The sequence below is a fragment of the Pituophis catenifer genome, unplaced genomic scaffold, assembly GCF_029215685.1.
Source record: "Pituophis catenifer annectens isolate HBS135680 unplaced genomic scaffold, rPitCat1.0.hap2 SCAF_19, whole genome shotgun sequence".
NCBI classification, from domain to species: Eukaryota; Metazoa; Chordata; class Lepidosauria; order Squamata; family Colubridae; genus Pituophis; species Pituophis catenifer.
In genome coordinates, this window is record NW_027256899.1 from 2,131,425 (window position 1) to 2,148,895 (window position 17,471).

Here is a 17,471-nt window from a genome sequence, read left to right on the forward strand (position 1 = left end):
GTGCCCCTTTCTGGACTGGGACTCCCTACGCATGGTCACTCAAGCACTCGTCACTTCTCATCTGGACTATTGTAACGCTCTCTACATGGGGCTCCCCTTGGGGTACACCCGGAGGCTCCAACTGGTGCAGAATGCGGCTGCGTGGGGGATTATGGGAGCGATGGGGCGCTCCCATGTGACTCCTCTCCTGCGCGAGCTGCATTGGCTTCCGGTGGACTTCCGGGTGCACTTCAAGGTGTTGGTGATCACCTTCAAAGTGCTCCATGGCTTAGGGCCAGGGTACTTACGGGACCGCCTTCTGCCACCAATAGCTTCCCACCGGCCGGTTCGCTCCCACAGAGAGGGCCTCCTCAGGGTGCCGTCGGCCAGACAATGCCGGCTGGTGACCCCCAGGAGGAGAGCCTTCTCTGTGGTGGCACCTACCCTATGGAACAATCTACCCCCAGAGATACGAGTGATCTCCGACCTTCGGATCTTTCGTCGGGCCGTAAAAACTTATTTTTTTCAGTTAGCTGGTCTGTCTTGATTTTAGGGTTAGTTTTAAAATTTTAATATTGATTTTAATTGACAAGTTTTAAATTATGGGCCAAATTTATAAATTATTTTAACTTTGTTTTTAACTGTGATATTTGTATAGATGTTTTTATCTTGGCTGTTCACCGCCCTGAGTCCTAAAGGAGAAGGGCGGTATAGAAATTTGAATAATAAATAAATAATAAATAAAATAAATTTCAACCCTGGGACCCATAAACAAGGTTAGTCTCTTTCCAGGAATGCCCCAGATCCCCTCCTCCTTCCTGGCCATCCTGGGCTTTCTCCGTGGGTCTGGGCTTTGCTTTCCCCTGAGTGCCCCATGCATGGAAAGAGGTGGCTGAGCAACATATCTTTCATCACTATGCAAACAAATATCAGATTTATTTGTTATTTCAGCCACAGGTGCCGTGTATTCCCTGCATGGAGCTCCCAAAACTCTCAATTCTAGATGATGGATTTAATTCCATCTCTCCTCCTCTTATTATGAATCACATGGGGATTATTTCCCTTTCATTTCCCTCCAGAGAATTTCCCAACAATCTCTGACTGCATGAACTAGTTGAATTATCCAGGGATTTCTCCTGAGAGGGAGAATTATGATAAAGGTTTCAGCTCTGCTGTTTGGCCAAATCCTCCAGGGGAGACTTTGGGCAGAGAAATACGGAGGTTTGGGACAAGCAGAGTCTGTGCTCTTGAATGTACGTCTCTCGCCTTTCCAGGTGAAGCTGAGTGTTTCTCTGTGTTGAGAAAAAGCAACTGGATGTGGCACCTTGTGAGAGTCCTTTGATTCTTCTAAATCTTCTTTAGAAACAGGAAGGAGATTCATTGATTCACGCCATGAATGATGGACCTCCTGCTTCTGCTTCTGATGCTGCTTTTGTCCCATCCAGTCTCTGGGAAGCTGAGGATGAAATGCCCGCTGAGTTTGGAGAACCAGGATGGGAAACCATGGAGCTACTACAGACCAGGAGACCATCTAATCAGTATAGTCAGCAGTGGAACAGAAAGATTACATACAAAGTTGCTTTTCAACGTGGCTCCTTCTCTTCAGTTTGATTTCCATCATCCGTAAGACATTCAGGGTGATCGAGTTGCGCTCCCTCCATTCTAACACTCTTCTTTTCTCTTTTTTATTTTTCATTTATTCCTATATTGGGGAATATGTCTAATTTCCTGAATGATTTTGATTTCCATGGCTTCTCTCTTTGGTCTGATTTTGTGAAAGAGACTCAAAAAGGGGTCTGAAAAAAAGCTGAAAGGGCTGCAGATTATTTTCCTATCTCTGTTCAATCCTTAATTTATCAATTGAATAATGAGTTTTATTCAAAGTAGTGGTGGAATCACTTGTAGTTGTTGTACCTCAGCCCATTTCCATATTTGTGTAATTGATCATTGCTTTTGGATCGATGTTGGTTTAAGGCTCAGTAGGCTTGTGGAGGATTATATATATTATATAGAACAAAAGTATTTGTTGTGGCTGTTGATTATAATAACTTTTTTTTCAATAGGGTTTCTTACGAGTTTCATTCTTGCTTACTATTCATTTTCAACATTCAAATAGTCAACAAGAATTCCCATCTCTTCCACAACCTGACACTTGGCTACAACATCCATAACAACTATTGGAGCACTTTCCACACTTCAGATGCCTTGCTGGACATTCTGTCCACTGGAGAAGCCAATGTCCCCAACTACGGCTGTGGAAGGAAGGAGAACCTCCTGGCTCTTCTTGATGCAGCTAACAGGGAGATCTCCATCCAGATGTCAATATTAGGAGGCACCTACAAAGTCCCACAGGTTTGTGTGTGTGTTTCTCCTTCTGGTAAAGTGAGGGGTGAGTGGTGGTGGATGAGCAATAGATGCAATCATGTCTTCTCCATGGAATTCAAGAGCTGCTTTTCTCCATATTAGCAAAAACATCAATATTTTACCCCATTATGTTCATGTTGAGATTAATCATAAAAGGCCTGAAATGCAAGCAATACATTCCCTGGAGAAGATATTCTACCAACTATTTAACTGATCAAAAAATATCCCTGGTTGTTGGGGCCTCTATTGGCATCTTCATTTTCACAGATACATAATCCCTGGCCTATCCAGTCGGATTGAAGTTGGCAATAGTAGCATTTTATCTATCTAAAATGTGTAATAAAAATTACTCTAGCAATTATAGGCCAAATAGACTAGCAGATATTGTGGCTAAAATTTATGCCATGATCCTCTTAGTTAAACTTGAGAAAAATTCATTCCATGCAGAAGGTTTTAGGTAGAGTTAAATGCTATATAGATTTTTAAAGAAATAATGCATATTAATAAACTAATATTGGCAACAAGTTTGTCTTGAAATATCTAATCTATATCAGTGAGATAAAACAAGGTTTGCTGCTTTCTAGATGTTAGTGCAGCATTTGACTCAATAAACAGAGAAATATGATGGAGAAAATGGATTGCCCTCAAAATGGAGCTCAGCCTGTTGGCCCTGATCCAAGGCCTTGTTTGAGAGGGAGTTTTGGGCTCAATGGAGCCATGAGAAGAAGGATCTATGCTTACCAAAGGGGAAGGGAAAGATGCATATTTGTGAAGTGGGAAAACCCACTTTCCCAAATGCAGGAGACAAGACCACAGAAGTTGGAGAACACAGGTTTATTTGCTAGCAAAGGTTTGGAGCATTCACATGCCAGATTCCAAATCTTGGGCTACGCCCAAGGTGTACCTTTTATACATTTTGCAATTCTAGCCACGCTAGAGGCATTACGCTTCTGACTCCATTTCCATATATGGGTATACCATCTGTTACTTTCTGTGAACACTTCTGGTAATATGTTTCTTAATATAAGTTCGTTACAGGGATGATATAGAACATAGGTCATTAAGCTCATCAGTACATTTAACAAGTTCCTTATTTCTGTTCCTTGTACTTTCCTGAGGTTTGCAAAATAACTTCTACTCCCACGTCAATACTTCTGAGAGCAACATAATACTGTGAATAATACAATACATAGATTAATATGATTTATAGTATAAGACCCTCCTGTCTCATTCCCCCCTTTGGAACTCTACCTAAATCCCCTGATTACTGTGGAGTTTCATAAACAGGGAAATCATCATCCATCGAGCTACAGTCAGGTCCAGAAATATTGGGACATCGACACAATTCTAACATCTTTGGCTCTATACACCACCACAATAGAGTTGGAATGAAACAAACACGATGTGCGTTAACTGCAGACTGTCAGCTTTAATTTGAGGGTATGTACATCCAACTCAGGTGAACGGTGTAGGACTTACAGCAGTTTGTATATGTGCCTCCCACTTGTTAAGGGACCAAAAGTAATGGGACAATTGGCTTCTCAGCTGTTCCATGGCCAGGTGTGTGATATTCCCTCATTACCCCAATTACAATGTGCAGATAAAAGGCCCAGAGTTCATTTCAAGTGTGCTATTTGCATTTGGAATCTGTTGCTGTCAACTCTCAAGATGAGATCCAAAGAGCTGTCACTATCAGTGAAGCAAGCCATCATTAGGGTGAAGAAACAAAACAAACCCATCAGAGAGATAGCAAGAACATTAGGCGTGGCCAAAACAACTGTTTGAAACATTCTCAAAAAGAAGGAATGCATTGATGAGCTCAGCAACACCAAAAGACCTAGGAGACCATGGAAAACAAGTGTGGTGGATGACCGAAGAATTCTTTCCCTGGTGAAGAAAACACCCTTCACAACAGTTGGCCAGATCAAGAACACTCTCCAGGAGGTAGGTGTATGTGTGTCAAAGTCAACAATCAAGAGAAGACTTCACCAGAATGAATACGGAGGGTTCACTACAAGATGTAAACCATTGGTGAGCTTCAAAAACAGGAAGGCCAGATTAGAGTTTGCCAAACAACATCTAACAAAGCCTTCACAGTTCTGGAACAAGATCCTATGGACAGATGAGACCAAGATCAACTTGTACCAGAGTGATAGGAAGAGAAGAGTATGGAGAAGGAAAGGAATTGCTCATGATCCTAAGCATACCACCTTATCAGTGAAGCATGGTGGTGGTAGTGTCATGGCGTGGGCATGTATGGCTGCCAATGGAACTGGTTCTCTTGTATTTACTGATGATGTGACTGCTGACAAAAGCAGCAGGATGAATTCTGAAGTGTTTTGGGCAATATTATCTGCTCACATTCAGCCAAATGCTGCAGAACTCATTGGACGGCGCTTCACAGTGCAGATGGACAATGACCCAAAGCATACTGCAAAAGCAACCAAAGAGTTTTTGAAGGGACAGAAGTGGAATGTTATGCAATGGCCAAGTCAATCACCTGACCTGAATCCCATTGAGCATGCATTTCACTTGCTGAAGACAAAACTGAAGGGAAAATGCCCCAAGAACAAGCAGGAACTGAAGACAGTTGCAGTAGAGGCCTGGCAGAGCATCACCAGGGATGAAACCCAGCGTCTGGTGATGTCTATGTGTTCCAGACTTCAGGCTGTGATTGACTGCAAAGGATTTGCAACCAAGTATTAAGAAGGGAAAGTCTGATTTATGATTATTATTCTGTCCCATTACTTTTGGTCCCTTAACAAGTGGGAGGCACATATGCAAACTGCTGTAAGTCCTACACCGTTCACCTGAGTTGGATGTACATACCCTCAAATTAAAGCTGACAGTCTGCAGTTAACGCACATTGTATTTGTTTCATTCCAACTCCATTGTGGTGGTGTATAGAGCCAAAGATGTTAGAATTGTGTCGATGTCCCAATATTTCTGGATCTGACTGTAAGTTTCTCATACTCCCACCAAGCCATCGCCTGAGCTATTGCCTTTTTATCCACGAGTAGAGAGAGACTGTTAGAAATTGTACGAACAAAAATGGGAAGAATGCAGGGTAAAATTACACATCCAGCAGCTATTAACCCAATCAATGCCATGATAGCTTGCAGGCCTGGCAGTTTAGGGAACCAACCTGAAAAGGCATCAACTAAATTAAATCTTTTCCAAGTTTGAACCAGGACGTGAGTATTTTGACCATTTTATCAATTCCTTAATGACCTTGCCACTGTCATCGATCTCAATAAAGCAATTAGACAAATTAAATTTACCACACACCCCTCCTTCCTTGGCTAGGAGGTAATCTAAGGCTAAGTGGTTTTGCATGATATACGTTAGAGACTTCATGCTCTCAGCAGCTAATCTGGTGAGGCCTTTCACAGTTTCATTAGTAATTATTTCTACAACAGCCTGTAGCCTAATCAAGCGGTTTAACAGGTAGATGGGGATCCAATACCCGTAGGTGCCACCCTCTGCCCTATTTTAACCTTTTCAATCAAGGAAGTGTCAATGGCTGCCCTCTTGGACCGGATGTTTCCAACTTCATCATACACTGGTACCCTGGCTGAATTCCGAGGACAGAGGTTTACAGGGACCCAAGGAGTCCATAGGAGGTGACACCTTATAGTGGAATTATATACCAGTATCGAGTCCCTTCATTCTCACAAGGGGGCGATTATTGAAAGAGCTGTTAGGGAGTTTGGTACTGCTATAAACAAAATGTCTACCTGAGGGTAAGGCAACAAACACAGAGGTTTCTTGGAGCCCACCACATTCTGCATGTTATGGATCCCCCCTTGCGTACTCGAAGTGGTGTCTGGGCTCCTATATTCCCTATGCATTACCTCTGGGTAATTTACAGTGGGAGTAGGGGCAAGCACTCTTTCTGACTATCAAGTGCAGCTTGACACCAGTCTAGGGGTTTTTCAGTCTAGATATGAATGACTTACTAGGACTAATGCAGGGTCAAGAAACAGATCATAAATAAAAATTATTTCATTCTTTGACAAAAATGACTAAATTAGTGGACCAATGAAATGCAGTGCATGTAGAATACAGTACGTGGATTTCAGAAAGGCTTTGACAAAGTAAACCACAACCTATTTCTCGGGAAGCTGAAAATATGTGGGATGGACAGCATCACCCCCAGATGGGCTCAGCCTGTGGTCCTCAATGGAACTACATCTGCATGGAGGGAAACAAGCAGTGGGGGACCCTGAGGTTCCATTTTAGGCCCAGTTCTCTTCAACACCTTCATCAATGATTTGGATGAGGGGAGAAACAGGGAAATCATCGAATTTGAAGACAACATTAAAGTGGCAGGAATAGCCAACACCCCAGAAGATAGGCTGAAGATCCAGATGGATCTAGACTTAAACCCTGGGCCTATCTAACAAAATGAAATTTAATGTAGAGAAAAGTAAGGTTTTATACTTAGGCAGAAAAAACCAAATGTACACTTGATGAGGTGAAACCTGGCTCCATAACAGTAACTGTGAGAGGATCTTGGAGTCCGAGTGGACAATCACTTAAATATGAGCCAGCAATCTGTGGCAGCAGCCAAAAAAGCCATTGCAATTCTAGGTTGCATTAACAGAGGGATAAAATCAAGATCACATGAAGTATTGGTACTGATTTATAATGCCTTGGCAAGACCACACTTGGAATAGTGCATCCAGTTTTAGTCTCCATATTATAAAAAAGATGTAGAGACTCTTGAAAGAGTGCAGAAAAGATGATTAAGGGCCTGGAGACTAAAACATATGAGGAACAGTTGCAGGAATTGGGTATATCTAGTCTAGTGAAAAGGATTGGGGTGAAATAATAGCAATGTACCAAAATTTGAGGGGCTACCACAAAGAAGAAGAGGTCAACCAATTTTTCAAAGAACTAGAAGACAAGACAAGAAACAATGGGTGGAAACTAATGAAGGAGAGAAACAACCTAGAATTAAGGAGAAATTTCCTCATGATGAGGAATGGAATGTCTACCCTTCAGAAGTTGTAGGTGGTCCATCACTGGAGGCTTTTAAGAAGAGACTGGACAGCCACTTGTCTGGAATAGTATATATAGATACAGATTAACAGAGTTGGAAGGGACCTTGTAGGTCATCTAGTCCAAGCAGACCCTACACCATTTCTGACAGATGATGGTCCAGTCTCTTCTTAAAAGCTTCCAGTGATGAAGCTCCCACAACTTCTGAAGGCAACTTTATCTCTTTATTTCCAGGTTGAATCTCTCCTTGTTCAGTTTCCATCCATTATTTCTTGTCTGGCCTTTGGGTGCTTTGGAAAATAGCTTGACTCCCTTACTCTCTGTGGCAGCCCCTCAAATACTGGAAGACTGCTATCATGTCTCCCCTGGTCCTTCTCTTCACTAGATCAGCCATGCCCAGTTCCTGCAACCGTTCATTGTATGTTTTAGCCTCCAGTCCCCTAATCCTCTTGGTTGCTCTTCTCTGCACTTTTTCTAGAGTCTCAACATCTTTTTTATAGTGTGGTGATCAAAACTGAATGCAGTATTCTAGGTGTGGTCTTACTAAGGCTTTATAGGGTGGTATTAGTACCTCTCTTGATCTTGATTGCATCCCTCTGTTAATGCAATTTAGGATTGCATTGGCTTTTTTGGCTGCCGCTGCCCACTCTTGACTCTTATTTAATTGGTTGTCCACTAAGACGCCAGGATTCCTCTCACGGTTACTGCTATTATTTATTTATTTATTTATTGGTTCGATTTATATGCCACCCTTCTCCGGAGACTCAGGGCAGCTTACAATGCGTTAAGCAATAGCCTTCATACTTTTGTATATACCTACTTAGTAGGGCTTTCGGCCTCCCCTAAGCGGTGTTCTTTTTTATACAAAGTCAGCTTATTGCCCCCACAAACTGGATCCTCATTTTACCTACCTTTGAAAGGATGGAAGGCTGAGTCAACCTTGAGCCTGTTGAGATTCGAACTTGCAGTAATTGCAGGCAGCTGGTGCTACTTAACAGCACTTTAGTCCGCTGCGTCACCAAGGCTCTTTGGGCTTTTTTCTATTACTCCTGGTTTCCTGCTTGAACAGGGGGTTGGACTAGAAGACCTCCAAGGTCCCTTCCAACCCTTTTATTTTGTTATAAGTTCTGTTATAGGTACACATGTTTAGCCTGCTAAATTCCTACTGGAATACACTGATTTATACAGATAATGTGATATATTTTTTTTTAATTTGATTTATATGCCGTCCTTCTCCGGAGACTCAAGGCAGCTTACAATGCGTTAAGCTATAGCCTTCATACTTTTGTATATTTATACAAAGTCAGCTTATTGCCCCCACAAACTGGGTCCTCATTTTACCTACCTTAGAAAGGATGGAAGGCTGAGTCAACCTTGAGCCTGGCGAGATTCGAACCTGCAGTAATTGCAGGCAGCTGTGTTAATAACAGGGTGCTTTAAACCACTGTAGTACCAAGGCTCCTATATATATTATATATTATATTATATTATATTATATTATATTATATTATATTATATTATATTATATTATATATTATATCATATTATATTATATTATATTATATTATATATTATCATACTTACACATTGGATTGTATAGACTTGGATTGTTTTGTCTTAATAATTATCTGATAATTTATGAAGCAAGTTCAAAAGTTATGGTCTTTGTGAAATGACATCATAGCCATAGATGGTCAGCCATTAGAGCAAGTAACACCTTTCCTTACCTGGGGTTGTTTTCTCTGAGCCTGAATCTTGGCTCCCTCATCATCCAAGGAGCTCAGTTAGAGAAAGGGCAGGAGTGAAAGTGGTGCTTAAATGAAAACCTCACAGCTCTCCAGCTTCCTCAGCCCCAAACTATTAAAGTATCTGAGGCCCAGTTTTCCCCCATGTTCTTACATCAATCTGATGTTTGGGGCTTCAGAGAGAAACCACCAGCCGAACCAACCCAATCTCAGCCTCTGAGGAGGATCTTTTTTTTTTTTGCCAAATCATTTTTTATTTTAAAACAAAAATAAACATCATTCATTCAATCAAGTACAGACAGTACATCGGTCAGTTTGCATTCCTAGTGCCCTCTCCTCTCTTCACAATATCACTACATATCCAAAATTTATTCTTATATAAAATATATCAGCTGTATCATCATTTAAAGTATTTCAACATTTACTTACATATCGCCATTTTTTGTTATCTACCCAGTGGTAAAATAAATCCCATATCAAAAAATATTGTTTTTCTTCCTGCTCTCTTATTTCAAATGTCAGTTTACTCATTTCGGCATAGTCCAACATTTTCCTAATAATTTCTTCATCCGAAGGTATCATTTCTTCTTTCCAATTTTTAGCAAATACAATTCTAGCTGCTGTTAACAGATTCACAATTAAATACTGCAGTTCTTTGTTATATATTTCTGGTAAGATCCCTAATAAAAATATCTCTGGTTTATAGTCTATGTGTCTCTTGGTCATTTTTTCCAACCACATGTGTATCTCAGTCCAATATCTCCTTGCTTCTAGACATGTCCACCACATGTGGTAATAGGATCCTGGGGTCTGATGACATCTCCAACACTTCTCCAATTTGTTCTGGAACATTCTGACGATTCTCGATGGGGATAAGTGTCACCTGTAAAACATCTTATACAAATTTTCCTTATAAGCTGTAGACATTGTCATTTTATAGTTATGAGACCACAATTTTTGCCATTTTTCTAAATCAATCCCGTAACCAAAGTTTTTCCCCCATGCTACCATCGACTCTTTAACTTGTTCTTCTTCCAATTTTAACTCTAGCAAAAACCCATGCAACTTTTTAATAATATGATCATCAGCTCCCATTAAAATCTTATCTAAATTAGTCAAAGCATTATAAAACCCTTCTTGCTTACAATCTTCTCGATACCTGGAAAATATTTGCATATATGAAAACCAATCCATCTTAAATCCCTGTTCCTCTAGTTCCTGTTTTAATTTGAGTTCACCCTTTTCATTCAATAATTCACTATACCTAATAGTTTGTTCCTTTCTAAATGTTACAGGATAAGAAAAAGCCTCTATTGTGGATACCCAAACAGGTATTTTCAAATAATAAAGTTTTTTAACCTTCTCCCAATTCAGCCATAAAGCTTCATGTATTTGATATCTTCTAAAATACCCTTGTATTTTTGTTCCTTTGTACCATAAGAAAGCATGCCAACCCATCAACAAATCATGTCCCTCCAAATTTAATAATCTAGTATTCCTCAGAGTTATCCATTTTTTCATCCACGTTAAACTTGCAGCTTGATAGTACCATTCAAAATTGGGCAGACCGAAGCCCCCCCTTGCATCTTGTAACAGCTTTAACTTTATTCTCGCCTTTTTCCTTTGCCATATATAACTCGTTATCATTTTATCTAAGTCTATAAAAAATTCTTTATCCAACTTAATTGGAATTGTCTGAAATAAATACAGGATTCTAGGCAAGACGTTCATCTTAATGGTTGAAATCCTGCCAATCAAAGACAATCGCAAATCTTTCAACAAATCTTGCCCTATCTGTTGTTTAAGCTTGTTGTAATTATTTTCTTTCAGAGCACTACATCTTGATGTTAAATGTATCCCCAAGTATTTCACTTTGTTTGTGATCTGCATTTTTGAAATCTCCATCAATTCTTCTTTCTGTTTTTTCAACATATTTTAGTCATTACTTTTGTTTTATCCTTATTGATTTTCCAGCCAGCTACTTTTCCAAAATCTCCAATAATTTCTATCAATTTACTTATTGTTGTTAATGGTTCTTCAATAATAAAAACCAAATCATCTGCAAAGGCTTGGAGTTAGTATTCTTCCTTTTGAATCTTCATGCCCTTTATCTCTTTTTCTCCTCTGACACGCCTATTTAAAACTTCTAATGTCAATATAAACAACAGTGGGGATAAAGGACATCCTTGTCTCGTGCCTTTTTCTATTTCAATCGCATCCGTCAATCCTCCATTTATCATTACTTTTGCCGTTTGTTTAGAATAAATAGTTTCAATGGCCTGATTCAAATTTCCTCCCAAAGCCCATCCTTTCCATTTGAAGGGTCATAAACTGCCAGTTTACGTTGTCAAAGGCTTTTTGCGCATCTAGAAAAACCAAAGCCATCTGCTTTTCAGGGTGTGCTTCATCATACTCTAAAGTGTCCAAGATTATTCTTATGTTATCCCTAATTTGTCTTTTTGGAAGAAATCCATTTTGATCCGAATGTATGAAATTATTTAAGTATCTCTTAAGTCTCTCCGCCAATATTGAAGCAAAAATTTTGTAGTCCGAATTTAACAAGGATATAGGTCTATAGTTTTTGATTTGTTGTGGGTCTGTATCTTCTTTATGAATCAAAGTAATATATGCCTCTGTCCATGATTTGGGTATTTCCTTCTTTATCTTCACTTCATTCATCACCTCCAATAATGGGATGGTCAAAGGTTCTTGTAGTGTCTTATAATATTCAGCTGGTAGGCCATCGGGCCCTGGTGCTTTGGAGTATCTTGGGGTGGGTAAAACGACTCCAGCTGCTGCCCTCAGAGCTGATTTGAGAATTTACACAATTTCTGCTTTGCCTAAGCTCAGAAAATATGGGCATTGGCATGAAATTTAATCTATGGAAACTGACAGACTCTGAAAATTTTGGCTGTTGGAACAGAGAAAACTTCAATTAAAGACCAAACTTGGATTATGCAACTGACAAATCTTATTAGGCTTTGAGGTCTGCCTGTTTCTTGTATAACTGGAGAAAGAAGTTAAAAAATTTCCTCCAGAAAGAATCTGGGATATAGAAGCAAAAAAAGATGCAGCAATCCTCAAAAATTATAATAGGCCCTTTACTGGAATAGAATACTCCAATTGGCATTTGCACGTATTAATCTAATTGTGATCAATTGCAGGGGTGATACAGTAATATGATTGACATTTTTATTGTTTTTTAATTTGCTTATTATTTTCCATTATTATGATACAATCTTGCTAATATTCTGTCTTTAATATTTTAAACAATGTCTGATTAACAAACTATTGTAATACATTCATGAGAACCAGGTTGGATTTACTAAAATCTAATATTTTGGACTTGATCTGACCCCAAATATAACACAGCATTCTTCATTGCTTTTTCAGATCAGTCATGAAATTGTTTCAGAGGCTCTGAGTGATAAAAGGAAATTCCCTTTTTTCCACCGGATGAATCCCAAAGAAGGATTCCACTACCAAGCAATTGTCCAACTGCTCCTCCATTTCAGATGGACCCTGATTGGCATCTTTGCTTCAGACACAGAAAATGGAGAGAATTTCATGAGGATTTTTCCTCCTATGCTTGTTAGGAATGGAATTTGTGTTGTTATATCACAACTGTTCTCAACAACTGGATATACAGCATACCTCAGGGATTCCCTCTCTAAGTGGAGACAAGTCAATGTCTTTGTTTATTTCATGGAATATGAGTCCATTTGGGAGAGAATTCTTCCTTTCCATTTAACATTTATGCGTCTGCCAGGATCCATTGAAGGGAAAGTCTGGATCCTCACAAATTTTCTACCTTATGCAATAAAAAAACGCAGACTTCTCAAATACATCTATAGTATTTTGAACTTTCGTTATCTGGCAAAAGAAAGGCCAAAGGATGTTGCCTTTGAACCCAATTTCTTTGTGGAAGGAAAGTTTCAAGATCTTTATTTTCTCTGTTCTCTTTCAAAGAACGTCTTTTCTGTCAAAGGCCGCAGAAGATGCACCCAGAAAGCCCCACTGGAGACCCAATGGAAATGGAATAGAAGATGGATCCCAAATTACTATGAATCTTACAGTCTCATGAAGACTCTGGCCCAGGCCTTGAATGCTGCTTATTCCTCCAGAATGAGGAGAAGAAGGAAGGAGGGAGAAAAGACTTTGGGATCTCCAAGGCTGCAGCCGTGGCAGGTATGGGGTCCCAATATGGATCCATTAATCTTAGATCCTTTGGAGGAGGAATCCAGAGGAGAAGGAGGGGAACCAATTCAACAGATCTGTCCAATTCAATTACTCAGGGAATAATGGTTCCAAGGAGTAGATACCATGGTATTATGTATGTATGTATGTATGTATGTATGTATGTATGTATGTATGTATTGGTTTGATTTATATGCCGCCCTTCTCCGGAGACTCAGGGTGGCTTACAGTGCGTTAAGCAATAGCCTTCATACTTTTGTATATACCTGCTTAGTAGGGCTTTTGGCCTCCCCTAAGCAGTGTTCTTTTTTATACAAAGTCAGCTTATTGCTCCCACAATCTAGGTCCTCATTTTACCTACTTCGAAAGGATGGAATGCTGAGTCAATCTAGAGCCTGGTGAGATTCGAACTTGCAGTAATTGCAGGCAGCTGGCACTTTAGTCTGCTGCACCACCAAGGCTCTTTTATTAAACTCTGCTAATTTGAAAATGCTATATTCTTTCTTAAATGAATTCCTGTATTTGTGGGTTTGTGATTAGGATGGTGGAATTCCACCTTTGTTCCGTCCCCACTGCAGGTGGGTCTGTGTGCAGCTCAACAGGCAGCTAAACCCCCCTCTTCTCCTCCAGTGAAAGGGAGCCTGGGGTGGATCTGGGTGTTTCATTGGGAGAAAAGGAGAAACTGAGGAAATGCAAAGAGTGAGAATCAAATATAAATAGGAGATAGGCAGCATTAACTAACAGCCAACAAAGGAGCAGCTGGAACCTCTCCAGGGATGCTCTGTGTGAGGGACAGAGGCCTCCGGATGACCATGTGTCTCGGTCAAACTGGCTGCTTCCGTCTCCTCCAAAGGCTGAGAGAAAAGGGAGTCTGGCTTCAGACCATACAGTTAGGCTTATCTGCCCCCGGCCACTAGGTGGGGCTACAGCAACAACAGCGCAATAGATACATGTTGTGGCATGACAACCTTCATAAATTTGGAGGAGACCCTGAGACCATCTAGCCCAACCCCTCCTCTCTGCAGGAATCCCAGTTAAAGCTTCTCTGACTGATGGCTGCTCCGTCTTTGCATTCAGATAATCCATGAAGAGGAGACTGAACTTCTCTGCTTTACTGGCTCAGCTGTAAAACAGCTCATCCTTTTATCATATTTTTTCTTTCATTCAGCTAAAATCTCCTCTCTTGTAACTGAATTCATTTTTCCTTGTCTGACACTCTGGAATAATAGTGAGCAGATCTTACACTCATGTGTAACGTGTGTCAGTGATTGGAAGAGGGCTGCATCCTCCCTTCTCCAACCGAGAGATTGTGTCAGTTGGAAAAGGGGCTCCCAGACTCCTCCTGATCTTCAGCTCTTCTCCTTGTTCTCTTTCCTCAAGGCTAAGAGCAGCTCCTTTGATCTCCTCCTTGGCTTATTTCTCCTTCCCTGAAGTTCACACGTAGATCTTTTGCAAATTCTCCTCCAAGTGTGGTGCCTGCAAGGGGACCTGGTCCTTGAGTTGGGGTCTCCCCAAACCACAATGTTCACTTCCTGAGATTCTTATGGCTCATCTTTCTTCCAGTCCCCCATTCATGTTCTTATATGAGACTCTATTGTTAGTCAAGTCCTAGTTGCTAAAAATCAGATATTTTTCTTCTGCTTTTTACTTATGCACCCTTCTCTGTGTGCTAATGATAAATATTGTTTCTGGAAACTTGATATTCCTCTTATTAAATTATATTTTATTCAGAAAGATAAAATACAAGTTTTGGAAAATAAAACTATTACAAAGACAAAACAAAACTAGACATTTTTTTTTAAATTGTGCATTAAAAACAGACAAAAACATGCATATTTCCCCCCCAGCTGAATACAATACAGCAATAATAGTTTCTCCCCCTTGCAAAATAGGCCCACAATTATAAACTACACATCTATTTGCAAATACTTGACTTGTCATCTATCTGCTCTGTGTAAAAAATTTTTTAACAGGCAATCCAACAATAAAGTTAAATTTAAAAACTTCAAAATGGTCTATTATCTGCTATTATATTTAACTCACAGAAAATGTACAGGAGATTCTTATCTACCACAGACCACCACAATCATTACCTCTGATCCATCCAGAATCTGTCCAGGTTTAAACATTTTTGTTTGATTCTTAATAAAAATGCCTTTCCTTAAAATTTTAATTTGAATTTTTCCCAACAACTGCTTTCCATTCCCCAAAGTCATAGGACCTCATATAAATTGAAACACAATGACTCTTAAGACTTCTTTTTCAGTTAAATATGACAAGTTCATTCCCCAATTTCCCTCAATCTTCTTTTTTTTTTAGAAATTTTTTTTTATTTTGTAAACAAACATACAATATATAATCAATCATTCAATATATCATCTGAATACATCTTTTTTCCTTCATATCTTGATATTATCATTTCATTTATTATAACATTTTCCCCACATTTACTTTTCTATTCGTACATTTATCTATCTTTCCATTTTATCAAAAGTTTTTCAAAAATTTTATCCCAACCCAGCCTTCAACCCCCCCCTCCCCACCCCCCACCCCCGACTTTCCAGAGCAAAAACAGGGTATAACATTTAACAAACATACGCTAAAATATACTAACTTATTGCAAAGTTCAAAAACTCCCTCACACACTTTAACTCCCCTTTTACAAATTATTCATCAACCTCCCTTTTATAAATTCTCAAAATCAATTAGGTTAAATTCTTTCTTCCTAGATATAGAAACCTTTTTCTTGGTGTATAATCCAGTAACTTTAAGAATATTACAAACATTAACAAGCACTGATAAGTTTCATTTTCACGCCCTTAAACACCATTCTTTTTCAACATTGCTCCCTATTAAAATTCTAAATTAAACATTTATCCTCTTTAAAATCTCATATTAAACATTTTAAAAATCTCTTAATACATCAATAAGATATTCTTAATTCATTTTTCAAAATATAAATTACACAACCTTCAGGAAGCTATCCATTAAATTTTTAATTAACCATTTTACTACCTTCTTCCTTTCTTACTCCTGCCTTTATTTTCAAGAATTAAACATTTTAAAATCTCTTAAAACATCAATAAGACATTCTTCAAAATATAAGTTTCAAAACTTTTTAAAAGACTATCCATTAAATTTTGAGTTAACCATCTTAATACTTCAGTAAGTTTTTAAAAACTACCCAATTTTAATTAAGCCTTTTAACTTCACTAAAACAATAAACTTTTCAGATTTATTACTAAGATCCTCCTCAAAAAAAGATTAATCTTCCATTCTTCCTTTCTTTCTATATTTTTTCCAGTCCTTCCTCTTCAATAATCCTTTCTTCAGCATTGCTCCACGCCCTGCTTTTATTTTTGAGAATTTTTGAATTTTGATTTGAGGTTGATGTATCTTTGAAACTCGATCTCGTCTTAGAATTATTTCCTCTAATTTGAAACCCCCATATCGACTCTTCCTGCTTGTGTAATCAATCAGTTCATTCCTCTGTCTGTAAGACCAAAAATTGTCACGATAAAATTTATCAGTTTGCAGTAAAGAGTCTCCTTGTTGCTTTCCAATTAGTTGCGTGGAAGCATCTGCCAAGGCCTCTGTTTCCCCTGTGCCAACCTCCATCTCAATCCTGAAAGCTTCTTTTTTATCCTCCAAAGTCACATTAAGTTGGTTAATTTCTTCATCTTTCACAGCCAGCAAATCACTGTTGTTCTCCAAATTATATTTTTGAAAAGTTCTATCAATTGATTCCAAGAGAGCAGAAGTATAAAAGTTTAAAAGTTCTTGAAAAGCCTTTACAGTCACAGCTTGTGAATTTGCTGACTCACCAGGCAGTGATCCTCCAGCCCTAATGTCAGCCATATTTCAATCTTCACTTTATATTTATTCAGCTATTAGGTCAATAAATCCAATTAGAAATGTAAATTAGTTAACTTCAATACCATAACCATTTCCATTCCGCTTCCACTTTAAATCTTTTCCAAAAGTGTAATCCAGTAGCTCTGACAAAGCTGCAAGTGTTAACAAACACTTTCACTAGTAGGTTTCGTTTTCACTCCCTCAGGCACCATTTTTTCCCTTTTAAAACGGAGTTAAAGATCAATACTTGCATTTTTTTTATTCTCTTGCTTTGCTCTGCCAGCATCCAAAGTCCAAATTTCTTATAATCCCTTACATTGCATTGCT